Source organism: Otolemur garnettii, unplaced genomic scaffold (genome assembly GCF_000181295.1).
Source record: "Otolemur garnettii isolate 467f Iridium unplaced genomic scaffold, OtoGar3 scaffold00238, whole genome shotgun sequence".
Lineage (NCBI taxonomy): Eukaryota > Metazoa > Chordata > Mammalia > Primates > Galagidae > Otolemur > Otolemur garnettii.
This window is the reverse complement of record NW_003852633.1, coordinates 979,237-995,297: the sequence shown is the minus strand read 5'-3', so window position 1 is coordinate 995,297 and position 16,061 is coordinate 979,237. Positions and strand designations below refer to the sequence as shown.

At 39.6% G+C, this 16,061-nt stretch overlaps 1 pseudogene; it reads right to left on the bottom strand.

Moving 5' to 3' along the window:
• Positions 1-10,795: 10,795 nt before the first annotated feature.
• Positions 10,796-11,403, bottom strand: LOC111722327 (annotated as a pseudogene).
• Positions 11,404-16,061: the final 4,658 nt, after the last annotated feature.

Below are 16,061 nucleotides of genomic sequence, written 5' to 3'. Positions count from 1 at the left end.
CTAAACTTGTATAGGGGCTTAGAATTCACAATTTTTGCTTCAATTTCAAAAAACTTTACCAATTTAAATATGGTGCTTATGTATAAAACCTTTGGCTTTTAGACCCAGAATCTCCCCTTACTTCCCAAGTTCTTAGGCCATCCCCTCATCTGCCTTCCCTTCAGGGAGGTTATTTCATACATTTGTAGGGGCTTATTTATTTTTTTCTTCTGGACTTCCTATACAGAAACTACCTGCTTAGTAAACAAAGTTTTAATTTGAATACCTTTGCATTAACTATTTTTTAGTAAAGTTCGGTAGATTTTCAAAATATTATCATGTATTCACATTATTTCTTTCTTTTTTTTTTCCTTTGAGACAGAGTCTCACTTTCACCCTCTGTAGAGTGTGGTGGCATCATAGCTTACAGCAACCTCAAAACTCTCAGGCTCAAAGAATTATCAGCCCAAGTAGCTGTGACTACAGGCATCCACAACAATGCCTCGCTATTTTTTCAGAGACCGGGTCTTGCTGTTGCTCAGGCTGGTCTGGAACCTGCAAGCTCTGGCAACACACCTGCCTTGGCCTCCTAAATGGCTACGATTACAGATGTTAGCCACCATGCCCAGCTATGTATCCACCTTTAGAGTTTCATACAGAACAATTTTACTGCATAAAAGAACTCTCCTGTGCTCAACCTGTTTAATCTTCTCTCCCAAGTGCCTAATAACACCACTAAACTTTACTTTCTCAAGAATTTGGCCTTTTTCAATTATCACATAAGCAGAATTACACAGTATTTTCATTTTTCCAACTTTATTTTTTCATTTATCAATATGTGTGGCACTATGTACATCTCATTGTGTTTTATTTTGGCATTTTCCAGAAGACAAAAGCCATTGAGAATCTTTTCATATACTTACTGGATGTGACTATAGCTTCTTTGATGATATAGCTATTCAATTTGATTTTTTTATATTTAAGTTGTAAATACTTTTATATATTCTGCATAATAGATGCTTATCTGTTCTTTCACTTGCAAAGATTTTCCCCCATTTGTTAGGAATTTACTTACTTTCATGGTGTACTTGCATCACAAGTAGTTTTAATTCTTTTTTTCCTTATTTTTTTTTATTAAATCATATTTGTGTACATTAATTCTATCATAAGATACAGTGTGCTGTTTCCATATACAATTTGAAATACTTTCATCCAATTGGCCAACATAGCCATCATGTCTTTCTCATAATTGTTGTGTTAAGACATTTATATTTGACATTTAGAAAGATTCATATGTACCCTTATAGGATAAATCATAGGTGTGATCCCCTCAATCACCCATCCTTCCCCCTCCCCTGCCCACCCTTTCCCCTTTCTCTGTATTCTTGGACTCTATTTGGATTACAGCTTTCCTATGATAGCTAACAATTAGTTCATAATAGGGTTGAGTACATTGGATACGTTTTCTTCCGTTCTTGAGATACTTTACTAAGAAGAACATTTTCCAGCTCCATCCATGTAAACATGAAAGAGGTAAAGTCTCCATCTTTCTTTATGGCTGTATAGTATTCCATGGTGTACATATGCCACAATTTATTGATCCATTCATGGTTCACTGGGCACTTGGGCTTCTTTCATGACCTAGAAATTGTGAACTGGGCTGCTGCAATGAACATTCTGGTACAGATATCTGTATTGTAGTATGATTTTTGGTCTTCTCAATATATACCTAGCAGAGGAATTATAAGATCAAATGGCAGATCTATATTTAGATCTCTAAGTGTTCTCCATATGACTTTCCAAAGGGATATATTAGTTTGCATTCCCACCAGCAGTATAGCAATGTTCCCTTTTTTCCATAACCCCGCCAGCATCTGTGATTTTTGGATTTTGGGATATGGGCTAATCTTACTGGTGTTAGACTATATCTCAAAGTAGTTTTGATTTGAATTTCTCTGATGATTAGGGATGATGAGCATTTTTTCATATATCTATAGGCCATGTACCTGTCTTCTTCAGAGAAGTTTCTCTTTAAGTCTCTTGCCCACCCTGAGATGGGATCACTTGTTCTCTTCTTGCTAATACATTTGAGTTCTCTGTGGATTCTGGTTATTAGACCTTTGTCAGAAGCATAACCAGCAAATATCTTTTCCTATTGTGAGAGCTGTCTACTTGCTTTTCTTACTGTGTTCTTGGCTGTGTAGAAGCTTTTTAATTTGAGGAGGTCCCAGTAGTATATATTTGATGTTGCTTCAATTGCCCGGGAGATCCTCCTCATAAAAAATTCACCCAGGCCTATTTCTTCAAGAGTTTTTCCTACACTTTCTTCTAGTGTTTTTATAGTTTCATGTCTTAAATTTAAGTCTTTAATCCAGTGAGAGTTTATCTTAGAGGTGACAGGTGTGGGTCCAGTTTCAGTTTTCTGCAGGTCGCTAGCCAGTTCGTCCAGCACCATTTATTAAATAGGGAATATCTTCCCTACTCAATGTTTTTAATTGGCTCGTCAAAGATCATATAGCAGTAAGTAGCTAAGTTCATCTCTTGGTTCTCTATTCTGTTCCATACATCTACCTCTCTATTTTTGTGCCAGTACCATGCTGTTTTGATCACAATGGATTTATAGTATAGTCTGATGTCTGGTAGCATGATTCCTCCCGCTTTGTTTCTGTTTCTGAGTAATGTCTTGGCTATTCGAGTTTTTTTTATGATTCCATATAAAATGAAGTATTATTTTTTTGAGACCTTTAAAGTATGATAATGGAACTTTAATAGGGATTGCATTAAAATTATATATTGCTTTAGGTAGCATAGACATTTGAACAATGTTGATTTTTCCTAGCCATGAGCAAGGTATGTTTTTCCATTTGTTAGTATTTTCAGCTATTTCTTTTCTTAGTTTCATAGTTCTCTTTATAGAGATATTTCACGTCATTTGTTAGGTAAATTCCCAAATATTTCGTCTTCTTTGGCACTACTGTGAATGGAATAGAGTTCTTGACTGTTTTTTCAGCTTGACTATTGTTGGTATATATAAAAGCTACTGACTTATGGGTGTTGATTTTGTAACCTGAGATGCTGCTGTATTCCTTGGTCACTTCTAAGAGTTTTGTAGAAGAGTCCCTGGTGTTTTCCAGGTATATGATAATGTCATCTGTGAAGAGTGAGAGTTTGATCTCTTCAGATCCTATGTGAATACCTTTCATTGCTTTTTCTTCCCTAATTGCTGTGGCTAAGACTTCCATTATGATGTTGAAGAGCAATGGGGACAATGGGAAACCTTTCCTGGTTCCTGTTATGAGTGCAAATGATTTCAATATAATTCCATTCAATACAATATTGGCTGGAGGTTTGCTGGAGATCGCCTCAATTAGTTTTTGCATCAATTGAGAGGATCTTATGTTCTTTGTTTTTTAATTTGTTTATGTGGTGGATTACATTTATAGATTTGTGTATGTTGAACCAGCATTGAGATCCTGGGATAAAACCCACTTGGTCATGGTGTATAATTTGCTTGATGTGTTGCTGGATTCTGTTTGTTAGGATCTTGTTGAATATTTTCACATCAATATTCATTAGAGATAGTGGTCTATAATTTTCTTTTCTTGTTGGGTCTTTTCCTGGTTTGGGGATCAAGGTGATGTTTGCTTCATAGAAATATGTTGGGTAGTATTCCATCTTTTTCTATGTTTTGGGTAAGGTTAAGTAGTATAGGTATTAGCTCTTCTTTAAAAATTTGGTAGGATTCTGACATGAAGACATCTGGTCCCGGGCTTTTCTTTTTGGGGAGATTTTGTATAGTTGATGCTATTTCAGAGCTTGATATGGGCCTGTTCAACATTTTCACTGGGTTATGACTAAGTCTTGGAAGGTGGCGTGCTTCCAAGTATTGGTCAATTTCTTATTCTCAGATTTTCATATTCTGAGAATAAATTTTCTTGTAGTATTCATGGAGGATTCCTTGAATTTCTGAGGGGTCTGTTGTAATTTCTAATTGATGAAATTAGAGATTTAACTCTTTTTTTCTTGGTTAGGTTGGCCAACGACTTATCTATTTTATTTACCTTTTCAAAAGCAACTTTTTGATTGGTTAATCTGTTATATAATCCTTTTGTTTTCAATTTTATTTAATTCTGCTCTAATTTTTGTTATTTCTTTTCTTCTGCTGAGTTTCAGATTGGAGTGTTCTTCCTTTTCCAGTTGCTTGTGGTGTCCCATTAAGTTGTTAACTTCTCTTTCCGTTTTCTTGAGGAAGGCTTGCAGTGCAATAAATTTCCCTCTTAGGACTGCCTTTGAGGTATCCCAGAGGTTCTGATAACTCATTTCTTCATTGTTGTTTAGTTCCAAGAAATTGGTAATTTCCTTCTTGATCTCATCTCTGACCCAGTTGTCATTGAGCATAAGGTTATTTAGCTTCCATATTTTTGTTTGGGTCTATAGATTCCTGTTCTTGCTGAGTTCAACTTTTATTCTGTGGTGTTCTGAGAAGATGCAAGGGATAATTTCTATTCTTTTAAATTTGCTGAGATTAGACTTGTGACCTAAGATGTGGTGTATTTTGGAGTATGTTCCGTGGGCTGATGAGTAAAATTTGTACTCACTTTTATTAGGGTGAAATGTTCTATAGATGTCCGTTAAATTCAAATGCAGAATGGTTAGGTTTAAATCTAAAATTTCTTTGCTAAGCTTCTTGTTGAGGGATCTATCCAGCACTGCCAAAGGGATATTAAAATCTCCAACTATGATGGAGCTGGGAGTAATCAGGTTGCTCAAGTATGTTGGAGTGTCTCTTATAAATTGAGGTGCATTCTGGTTGGATGCATAAATATTGATAATTGAGATGTCATCGTATTGAGTATTACCTTTAACAAATATAAAGTAACCATCCTTGTACTTGCTTACTTTTGTTGGTTTAAAGCCTATTGTATCTTCACATAAAATTGCAACACCTGGTTTTTTCTGCTTTCCATTAGCCTGGAATATAGATGACCATCCCTTCACCCTGAGTCTATGCTTGTCTTTTAAAATAAGGTGAGTTACTTGAATGCAACAGATATCTCGCCTGAGTTTTTGTATCCAGTCAGCCAGCCTGTGCCTCTTTAGAGGGCAATTTAAGCCATTCACATTGATTCAGACTATATAAGCCTGGTATACTTTTGGGTATTGAATTTTTTGAAGGTCCAGTGTAAATCTTTGATCTTTTTGTCACTATGGAGATTGGAATTTGATCAAAATTTTCTGGGTGGGTTTATTTATGTGGTGGAGGATTGTGTTGATCCTTATGGAGGATAGGTTTGAGGATATCCTGGAGGGCTGGTTTAGTATGGCAAATTTCTTCAACATGTGAAATGTGAATATCATTAAAGGATTTAATTTCTCCATCATAAATGAAGCTCAGTTTAGCTGGATAGAGGATTCTGGGTTGAAAGTTGTTTTGTTTTAGGAGGATGAAGGTCGATGACCACCCTCTTCTAGCCTGAAAGGTTTCAGCAGAGAGATCTGCAGTCATTCTAATATTCTTCCCCTTGTAAGTTAAGGTTTTCTTGCGTCCAGCTGCTTTCAGGATTTTCTCTTTCATGTTAACTTTAGTGAAGTTGATTATAATATGGCTGAGGGATGTCTTGTTTGGGTTGAGTCACGCTGGGGTTCTGAAGCTGTCTGCTATCTGAATTTAAGGATCCCTTGGCATGTCTGGAAAGTTCCCTTTCATAATTTCATTAAGGAGAGCCTCTGTGTTTTGTGAAGCAAACCTTTGTCACCTCCAGGGATTCCTATGAGGCGAATATTAGTTTTCTTTGAATTGTCCAAGATCTCTCTGAGTGAGAGATCTGTTTTTGCTCTCTATTTGTCATAATCTTTGGAAGTCTGGGTGCATTCAAAGTCTTTGTCTTCAGTGTCAGAGATCCTATCTTCTGCTTGGTCCATCCTCTGACGAAGGGATTCAACTGTACTCTTTAAATCTGCAACCTCTTGTTTCAGTGTATTGTAATCCTTGATCATTTTATCTTTGAAATCATTGAATTCCTGGGACAGCTTTTGAATGATTCGAAATTCTAGCTCCCTCTTTTCCTCCAACCTGTTGATCTTATTCACTATCTAGATTCAGAACTCATTTTCTGACATTTCAGATATCTGTTTATGTAGTGGGTCTTCAATTGTGTCTCCCCCATCATTCTTTGGGGGGGGGGGTTAATCTACTCTGGTTATTTTGGTTGCCAGAGTTTTTCCGCTAATTCTGCCCCATGTTGAATTTGCACCTTTCAGAAACCATCTCTAAAACCATTCTGCCAGTGGCTTCTTCTAGTTTTCTCCTGGGCACAACCCTGCAAGGCCCCAGGAGGTGGGGCCAGAAGACGGGGTTATGGAGTCCACCTCTGCAGGAGTCAGTGTTGATCTCACACCACCAAGGCCCTGGGAGGTGGGCACAACCTGCCCCAGCAGAAGTCAGTTGTCCTCACTGGCCACCAAAGCCCCGGAGGTGGGCGTGCGACTGGAGGGATGGTGTGACCTTCCCCGGCAGGAGCTGCTGGCGACTGCAAGCTGGCAAGGCCCTGGGAGGCGGGCGCACTGCTGAAGGTATGGCGCGACCCTCACCCTGCTGGTGACCACCAGCCGACAAGATCCCAGGAGGTGGACCCGTGACTGTGCGACCCGCCCAGCAGAAGTCAGTTGCCCTCACTGTCCATCAAAACCCGGGAGGCTTGCACGCGACTGGCAGGACTGCGCGACTCTCTCTGGCAGAAGCTAGTGGTGATTGCAGGTCAGGGGGCCCTGGGAGGCAGGTGTGTGGCTGCGCAACCCGCCCCAGCAGAAATCAGTTGCCCTCACTGGCTGCCAAAGTTCCCGAGGTGGGCCCGTGGCTGGCAGGACTACCTGACCCTCCCCGGCAAGATTTGATGGCGACCGTGGGCCAGCAAGGCTCTGGGAGGTGGGTGCGCAGCTGCGTGACCAGCCCCAGCAGAAGTCAATCGCAGTCAAGGGCCACCAAACCCCCAGAGGCGGGCGCGTGGCAGGGCCTTTAGCCCTCCCTGTCCAGTGTCAATCCTGGACACTGGTGCCAAGGTCCTGGGAAGTGCAGGTAGTAGCCGAGGAGACAGCTGACCATAGAATGCACAGACTGCAGGGGATCCATCTGCACACAGAAAGCATGGATCAAGCAGTTCTCCCAGTGAAGGACTGGGACAGAGGCTTAGTCTTGCAAGGGTGGGTGGATGCTTTTCTTGGGTCTCCTCTCACTGTCTCTGCCGGCAAGGGTAGGGAGGGTGGACTGGAAACTCAAAATGGCAGTGCAAATGCCAATTCCACTTTTCTGCCTGGGGGAGGGTGTTTCATGTCTCAGTCAGGTTCCTCCAGGGTGGTAAAGTTCCCTGTCGGCAGCTCTCACTCCTGGAGTGAGAGAATAGGTCCTCAGTTTATCGGTGGCCTGTAGGAGACTCGGAGGAGGGGTTGAAGAGGAAACAAAGGAAAAGCACACCTTACTAGGGGGAGGGGATGGGCACTATTCCTTTGGGGTGAATTAGGTATCTATGGATTGACCTCTAGGAGTCTCCACCTGTCTCAGAAGAGGTGTCCTGCCAGTATCACTCTTTTCTCTCAGCTGGGCTCCCAGTTTTCAGCTTTGTTGGGGGTTTCTCCAGACTTTATCCTTTCCTCTGGACAGGAGCTTCTGTTGGAGGCTGGTGCCTGTCGACCATCTTGACCACTCCCCAGTTTGCTCTTTTCTTCTTGATTAGTTTGAGTTCTCTGTAGATTCTGGTTATTAGGACTTTGTTAGTATATGCAAATATAATCTTCCATTCTGATGGTTATCTGTTTGCTTTAATTATTGTCCCCTTAACTATACAGGAGATTTTTAGCTTGACCATTTATTTATTTCTGGTATTGCTTCCATTGCTAATGGGATAGAGACATAAATTTTAATGTTCAGATTTTTCTAAGTCTTTAGAAAGTTATCACTCTTGTCATTTAGAAATACTCCATAGTTTGTATTTTGCTTCTCAATATATTTATTTTATCATGGTTTATAAGACTACTTCCACATATAAAATAAGAATCCTAGTACACCACTAATAACTCTAACATCTTTAATATCTAGGAAAAGTGTACATGGAGGCAATCTATTTATGTGAAAACATTGTGAAGTTTATTTCCTCAGTAGCAGAGCAGAACACAGCAGATGAGTTACTATGACTTAACACTGAGAAATGAGTAGTCACAGAGAATAATGATGCATTTCATTTATCCTAGGGTATACAATTTCACATCTTTCAAAGACAAACTGATCTTAAATTTGGTAGTGTTAAAACTTTTGGCCAGAGAATGTCATAATGACATTAATTTTGTCTAAAAACTTTCCGTATTTGAATAATAACATCAGCTTAAAAGGTTTCAGAGGAGGTATGAAAAGGTATGAGAAGGAGGTATAAAAAAGATAATCTCACAGGTATAGATTAAGGAATCTCAAAAGAATTGTCCATCACTAATGCTTCTGGTTAGCACAGATGATGATAAATCATGGACCAGATGGTTTTAAAAGTGTTTTAAAATAATTTGATCTGTGGAAGAAATTTCAGGAATACTTTTAAAATGTATTTTGCTTCTGTGTTCCATATTATATAATCGTAGGAATGACAGAAGACAAATATTTGCATGAATATTATGGAAAAACATTTTCCAAAAATTATAATGGAAACTTTAAGGTATAAGAATTATTTGTTTCTTCATATGCTAATGGTTATATTTTTAAATCAGATATATAAAATACTGATATATATTAAAACTGACACAAATGATACATCTCATAATTTATTAGAAAACAACTTAGTGGTTAGGGTATAGACATGATATTAAAGGTATTTTTCTAAATTGTGCTCTACATACTATATTAAATATTTATATTTTTGTTCTAAGTGCCATCTGAAATTGATCTTGTGTGTAAGGCAAGATCAGAGTTTGCATTTTAAATACCCTTAAGGATAATCATTGTCCTAGGACACTTTTGGTAGAATCCCTGTTTCTGGCACCATCCTCACAGTAGCAGTGTGCAGGTGCAGTTTTAGCACCCAGACACAGTCCTCTCTCCCTGAGATTTCAGTGTCCTGGCAGGTGTGCAGTCCCACTCTGATCATTTGGCCTCTGCTAGCTTCCCTCCAAAGCTCGTGTGCAGCAACTCAGCTCCTGGGGCCTTTGCTCCCGCCTGTAGGCTCCTACTGGTGACAGACCTGGCAAGGAGTACCAGGAACTAGACCTGCAAGAGACAAACTAAACCTGGGAATGCAGCTTGTCAAGGTAATGTCCTGGAGGCTTCCCTTGTGTTTCCCTTAATGGGACTTTAGATAAATTGAAGGCAACCCCACTTCATACTCCTCTTAAAGTTTTTTTTTAAGGTCATCTTATAGTGACACATATTTTATGAGGCAGGAGACATTGTTATGGCTGTATGCAACTGAAGAAATGAAGGATTAGAGCGTTACTCACTCTGAGGAGAAAGATCTCCTTTCCACACCACCTGGTTTTCCCAGGGCCCTGTCTAGGCATCCCACAATTTGAGTGTTGCATTTTAACCTAGATAAAAGAATTTCATCCTACACGAAAGAATGTCTTGTATTTTTTCTTGGTGAAATTGATTTTGGTCAAGAGTCTGTATAAGGCAGTGGAGTGCCTGCTTTCTGTAATTTTTTTTTATTTTGACTTTTTTTAATTTTGCGTTTTATACACTATCCAGTTCCACATTCTCACAGGATCAGCTATTATAATGGCCACCTGGTGTCTTATGTCTGGAATCACAAGATAGTTACAGCTGCAGCTAAAGGTCAAGGACAAAACAAAATGAAATTGCTCAATTCTTCCTTTATTGTTTTTTTCCTTAAACTAATGGCTGACACAAAATCTTATTGCTGAAGAATGGAGACCCTTTTCTTCTTCATGCTTCAAATTAGACTTTAAACTTATCTGACAGGGTGAACAATGTCTCTTTAATAATTAATAGTACACACATGAAAAATCCTTTATGATACATAAAAGTTTTGTTACAGAGGGTACAAAAATACCTTTCACAGTTTTGGTTGATTTTGAGCTTTGGAAATAACAAGTAACACCAGGAAGTATGCAATAGAGAAATAAGGAAGGTGGGGGGAGAAACATTTCCTTATGGCTATTGGCCCATCTGAGAATGAGGACCCTGATTTTTAATGAGAAAGCAAACATTTTTTAGATGGTGGTGGGCCTTGGAATTGTGTGTGGGTGGTGGGGATGGCAGGCCAATATTAGGGCAGGATGGTGACAGGGGCTCAGGCCTCCCTGATGTGGGTGGGTACAGGGGTGGGGTGGAGAGGGTCTGGGCATGATGAATGACTGGTGGTCAGCACCTGTTGCTTTGATGACTTAGTTGGAGGACAAACTACATTCACATATACACAAGTTTAAGTATATTCATACATGCCAGAAACATGCAAAATTAAACACCTCATTTCCTGGAGGTGGACCTACAGAAGGAAGTTTGATAGAAGTCAGGCTTTGCTGGGTCCCAGTGTGGTGTCAGAGCTGGATCTTGGTGTCCCAACTGGAAAGTCCTCAAATCCCCACAAGAGGCCTTGGGGACAGCAGTGTGTATAGAGCTGAAGAAGAAGAGAGAAAGGAAATAGGAAACAGTCCACTGAGTCAGGCTTCTGAGGGCAGTCAATCTTTGGAGGGCAGCAGCAACCCTGCCTAGGCAGCCTATGGGAAGTAAAATCTCAGGGTACCTATTTTGGCACCATACAGGTTTCAGAACCAACTCCCTGGTTATAAGACTGGAGAATGAATAGAATTACCAATACTTTCATCTGTGCTGGGTGGTGTCAGAGGTAGGGTGCCAGTGCATCTGAGCCTGAAGGGTGGCAGCAGCAGCAGTGGTGGGTGGATGGGTGAATGCCACATAGGAGATAGCTGCTATCATCTCTGTGATGTAGAGAAGGTAGAGAGCCTGGCCTCTGGGGGTGCAGGGATCAGAGCAGCCCCCATCAGGTCACAGGGGTTCCATGTAATGAAGTATGCTCCTAAGGCAGGGTGCAAATTGCTGGGATTTGTTTGGCATTGCCATTAGCTTACTCTTGGCCATCCTGGTGTTGATTTGGGGAAACTCTAGCCTCAGGACCTGCAGGTTCTGAGGTTCAAAATAAATAACTTTGCCACTTCTGCTCCTGCCTGACTGTCAAAGATCACAAAGACAATAGGCTAGTAGCAAAAAAAGAGAACACACTTGCATCTCTCCCAGCATTCTATTTTTCTTGGTCTCTTGGTGAGCTTCATTTAGTTCTCCTCACACCCCTTGAATGGCTGGAAGAGGTGGTAGAGTTCTCTGGGTTTAATGTCCACAGGGAGGCCACTGGCAGTGTCCAGCACTACTCTGGGCAGTTTAATTTGGTTGTAGCTCTTTGGGCTGGTCATTAAGGAAAATGGGTCTGAGTATTTCTTGGGGAGCTAGTTTAGTTATGGCAAATTTCCTTAACATGTGTTTCTCTGTTGAGCATTTGATTTTTTCATCACAAATGAAACTCAGTTTAGGTAGATACAGGATCCTGGGCTGAAATTTGTTTTATTTTAGGAGATTGAAGGTGAATGACCATCCTCTTCTGACTTGAAAAGTTTCAGCTGAAAGATCTGCAATCATTATAATATTTCTCCCATTGTAAGTAATGTTTTTCTTATGTCTGGCTGCTTGCAAAATTTTCTTCTTAACATAACTTTGTCAAAGTTAATTACAATGTGTCTAGGAGAAGCTTTATTTGGATTGAGTCTTGCTATGGTTCTGAAACTATCTACTACCTGAATTTCTGTATTTCTTTCAACGCTTGATAAATTCTCATAATATTTTGTAGTAGAGCATCTGTGCCCTTAGGACCATTTCTTTCAGGAATTCCTATAAGTTGGGTGTTTGTTCATTTGGAATGATCATATAACACTCTTGGAATGTTCTGTTCTTGTTCTCTATTGTTCTGCCACTTTGAATGCTTAGGATCATTCAAAAGCCTTGTCTTCAATTTCAGAGATCTTTTCTTCTGCCTGTCAAATTTATTACTGAGGGATTCTACTGTATTATTTTTATTTTTATTTATTTGTTTGTTTGTTTTTTTAGAGACAGAGTCTCACTTTGTCACCCTCAGTAGAGTACTGTAATGTCTGTCACAGCTCACAGCAACCTCCAGCTCTTGGGCTTAGGCAATTCTGTTGCCTCAGCCTTCTGAATAGCTGGGACTGCAGGCACCCGTCACAATTTCTGACTATTTTGTCTTGCAGTTTGGCTAGGGCCAGGTTTGAATCCACCACCCTTGGTATGTGTGGTTGGTACCCTACTCACTGAGTCACAGGCACTGCCCAGATTCTACAGTATTTTGAAACTCCTCAAATAATTTTTTCACTTCTTTGAGCTCTGCTATCTCCTTCATATTATGTCCATATGCATGGTATCTTTTATTTGAATTTATTAATTTCCTGAGATAATTTTTGAACTACTCTTTTGATTTCTATTTCTATCTTTTCCTCCATTCTATTTATTTTATCTGCCATCCATAGTCTGAATTCTATTTCTGACAATTCAGTGATTTGCCTATGAATGGCATCTTCTGCTGTATCTTCTATGTCATTCTTTGGGGGAGTTCATCTACTCTGATTATTCATGTTGCCAGAGTTCTTCCTCTGGTTCTATCCCATTAATATTTTCCACAATTTGGCAAGTAAAACTAGTAGGGTGAGATTAGATTGGGGACCCCAGGAAGTATAATTAAGCAGCCTTTTGCCAATTATCTGGGACTGGTGATTGTTGCTTTCCCCTACAACCTTACCAACGTCCCCTTCAGAGCTGTAACCAAAGACTCTGAGGAACTGCTTGATAAGATAGCACAAGTGGCTGTGTCTTGAAGACAGCCAGCCTCTACCCAATTCTAATGAACCACAGTATTAGGCTGAAATCTCATCTGGGGAGAGATACAAACAACTGTATAGTTGCTGGGAGATACCCAAGGCCAGTGGAGTGCTTCCCAAAGTCACTGAACAGTGTTGTGAGAGGATCACATTCTTGCTTCCATAGCTACTTATGAATTGTTGTTAAAGACTGTGCTTATTCTTCATTCTTTTGCCAATTAAATGATTGTTTAAAATTTAAGAGACTGTATTCTAGCAATATGAATCTGTCAGGTCAGCTGATGCCAGAGCAAGATTGGTATATTTTTCACTGATGGAGTAACTTTATAGAAAATAGAGGCTGGATAGGCAGTGATCACAGCTGTGGCACTGCTACATGGAACTTGAGCCAAACAAGCTGATTTTCAGCTACTGAGAGGAAAAGGGCTGGTTAAAGGTTGGTTCTACTTTAATCAAGAAGAGCACCTGGGTCGGGAGAGAATCTAAAGTTCCAAAATTGGCTTTTTCCAGGAGCTGATGGCATGGGGTGAGGCATTCATTGAGTTTGAGTGCATGTAAGTCAACATAGAACTGGAAAACCCTTTAGAGGCAAATGGGATGTTGGATTTCAACAGTCCAGGAGAAGAGTTCAAGCAGATTAAAAATAACATGTTGGTGGAGATGCTTCAGGAAGACAGTTTCAGGGATAGCTTGACAGCTCAAGATATCTCTGTACTTGGCTACTAGTCAATGACATTACCCTTTGGGGGGATCTTTCCTTCCCTCTGTCTACTGCACAATATCCTGTGCTCACCCACAAACTTCCTCAACTGGAAAAAGAACCTGGTGAGCCTTTCCTCCAAGAATGTAGACATGGTCCGGCAAGCTATTCAAATGTTCATGGCTCCTTTCCTCTGTATAGAGATATAAAGAACTTTCTCCTGAATTAAACATCACCCAGAAAATAAGCAAAGCCCTACATCTAGAAAGGAAATTACATCCATCCAAATTACAACTTGTCCTCCTTCTGATAAGGGTGGCTCTCAGACCCAGAATTAATGTAGGTCTCTGAAAATATGGTTTATGAGTCAAAATCTTCCTGAAATCCTGAGGTAAGTGAAAGGTTCTGGACCCAAAGATAAAAATCATTCTAAGGTGTGAGAGGAAAGGAAGGTGGAGATCCAATTCATGCAAAGTGACTTTTATTCCACCTGGAGTGCAGGTGGGGTGAGATTCCTGATGGAAAAATCCACTTGTGGGATTTGGTGGACAGGGATTTAAAGAGTTAGGGCCTCAAGAATTGGTCTGTCCATAGCTTTACCTGAGCAGGTAGGTGGGACAATGTTAGGGAGGTCAGGATTGGTCCATTCATTATTTCCTGGGAGGGACATGCTTTCCAAGAAAGGGATCCTTTCTGTGTGGGTCAGTAATCTGATTCTATCAGTAAGTTTTTAAACCCTGAGTTAAAAACAGAGCAAAGCAATATGTCAAATGAGTGGGTCAGGTAATAACCATTATGTGTGAGTTTCCCACTTATAGGTCCCTGCCCTGGCTGAAAGCAGGTAAGTGGAAATGGCCCTATGAAGTACCTTCTATGACTCATACTTTGTCAAAATTGTCAGAAGTAAAAACCTTGGGGCCATCATATCAAAGTAAAGAGATGTCCCATGAAAGAAGAGGACCCAAGCCCCAGTAGAGAAGTCAGCCTTTAGACAATCTAAAATAACTGTTTAAAAAAGAGGGAAGCATGAAATGTTGATATACACATTTGCTAACTTTTCTTTGATTATTTGTTCTGTCTATAGAATGGAGAGATGTCTATAGAATGGAGAGACAACTCCTTAGAGTTTCCCCAGGTTATCACATTTGTGACAAATGTCCCAAACTAATATTAATGTAAAAGATTAAAAGTTAAAAAAACACTGAATTGTTTATGTAAAACTCTATATACTGATCTTGCAACTGTTCTGTTCTGTCTTACTGCCGATTTTGTCATCCTAAGCCTTATTCAGTGGTGTATGTGATTTCTAAATTTACAGAAGTCAGACTCTGGGATCACACACAAGGTACAACTACTAGCTCTGTTCTCAGTGGCCTCATGTTTCTTTCTAGTGCAACCAGGTGTCTAACACTGTGTACAAGACAACAGTCCATCTCACGTTGTCAATCCTCACTGTTACAGTTGTGCTTATGGTGTTTTCACCTGATTATGTTGTTATTCATATGCTGCCACTAGTGTTACTATGACATGTGTATATGAGTATAAACCTTTCATCTAAGTCACACTGGAATTCAGTGGGAAGTAGCTTGAGACTATGTGGACATCCTCCTCTAGAGATAAAAGGGTAAAATTGCAGAGTGGGGAATATTTAACAGAGGAAATGGCCTGAAAAAATGGCAAAATTTTTTTCTGTCTTTAAAACTCTTTTTGGAAACTGAGACCTGCATCTCTCCCTCTGAGAGTGGTCAGGAATGACAAAGAAATGTGCTTTATTCTTTCCCATGCAGAATATGGGCCTGGAATCTGGAACTGGCCTGGTAGAGGTGTGGAGGCCTCTTGGGGGCAGAGGTCACAGTTTTGCCTTCAGCAGAGATGGGACAGAGATTAGATAAGAATCCTCATAGCTAAATGGTGCAAATATCTTTGTTATAAAGTGATTTTTGGTCTTTTGGATATACTCCTAGTAAAGGAAAACTGATTTCTTAAAGTATGCCTTTAAAATTTATGTAATGTTTCTATTGATGGTTGAAATTTGCATTTCACTGAGGACTAAAGGTATTGAGTATATTGTACACTTGTATAGCTTCCTTGGAGAAATATCTATATTTACACAATTTACTCACTTGATTACAATATCTCCCTTTTTATTTTTGAGTTGCAAGAGTGTTTAATATGTTTTTGATAATATAATGTATTAATGTATATGATTTGCAAACATTTTTCCCACTCTGGGTTATGTGCATGATGTACTTTGAATCACAATACTTTTTACTTCTGATGAAGTTCACATTTTTTCTTGTGTCACTTCTATTTTGGTGTCATATCTCAGAATGTATTGATTCACTGAAGGCCATTAAGATTTCTTCCTATGTTCTATTCTACAGGATTTGTGGTTATAGTTGTTACATTTTGGTCTCTGATTGATTTTGAATGAATGATGTGTCTGATGTGAGGGAGAACTCAACTTGCAAATGGAGAGCTATTT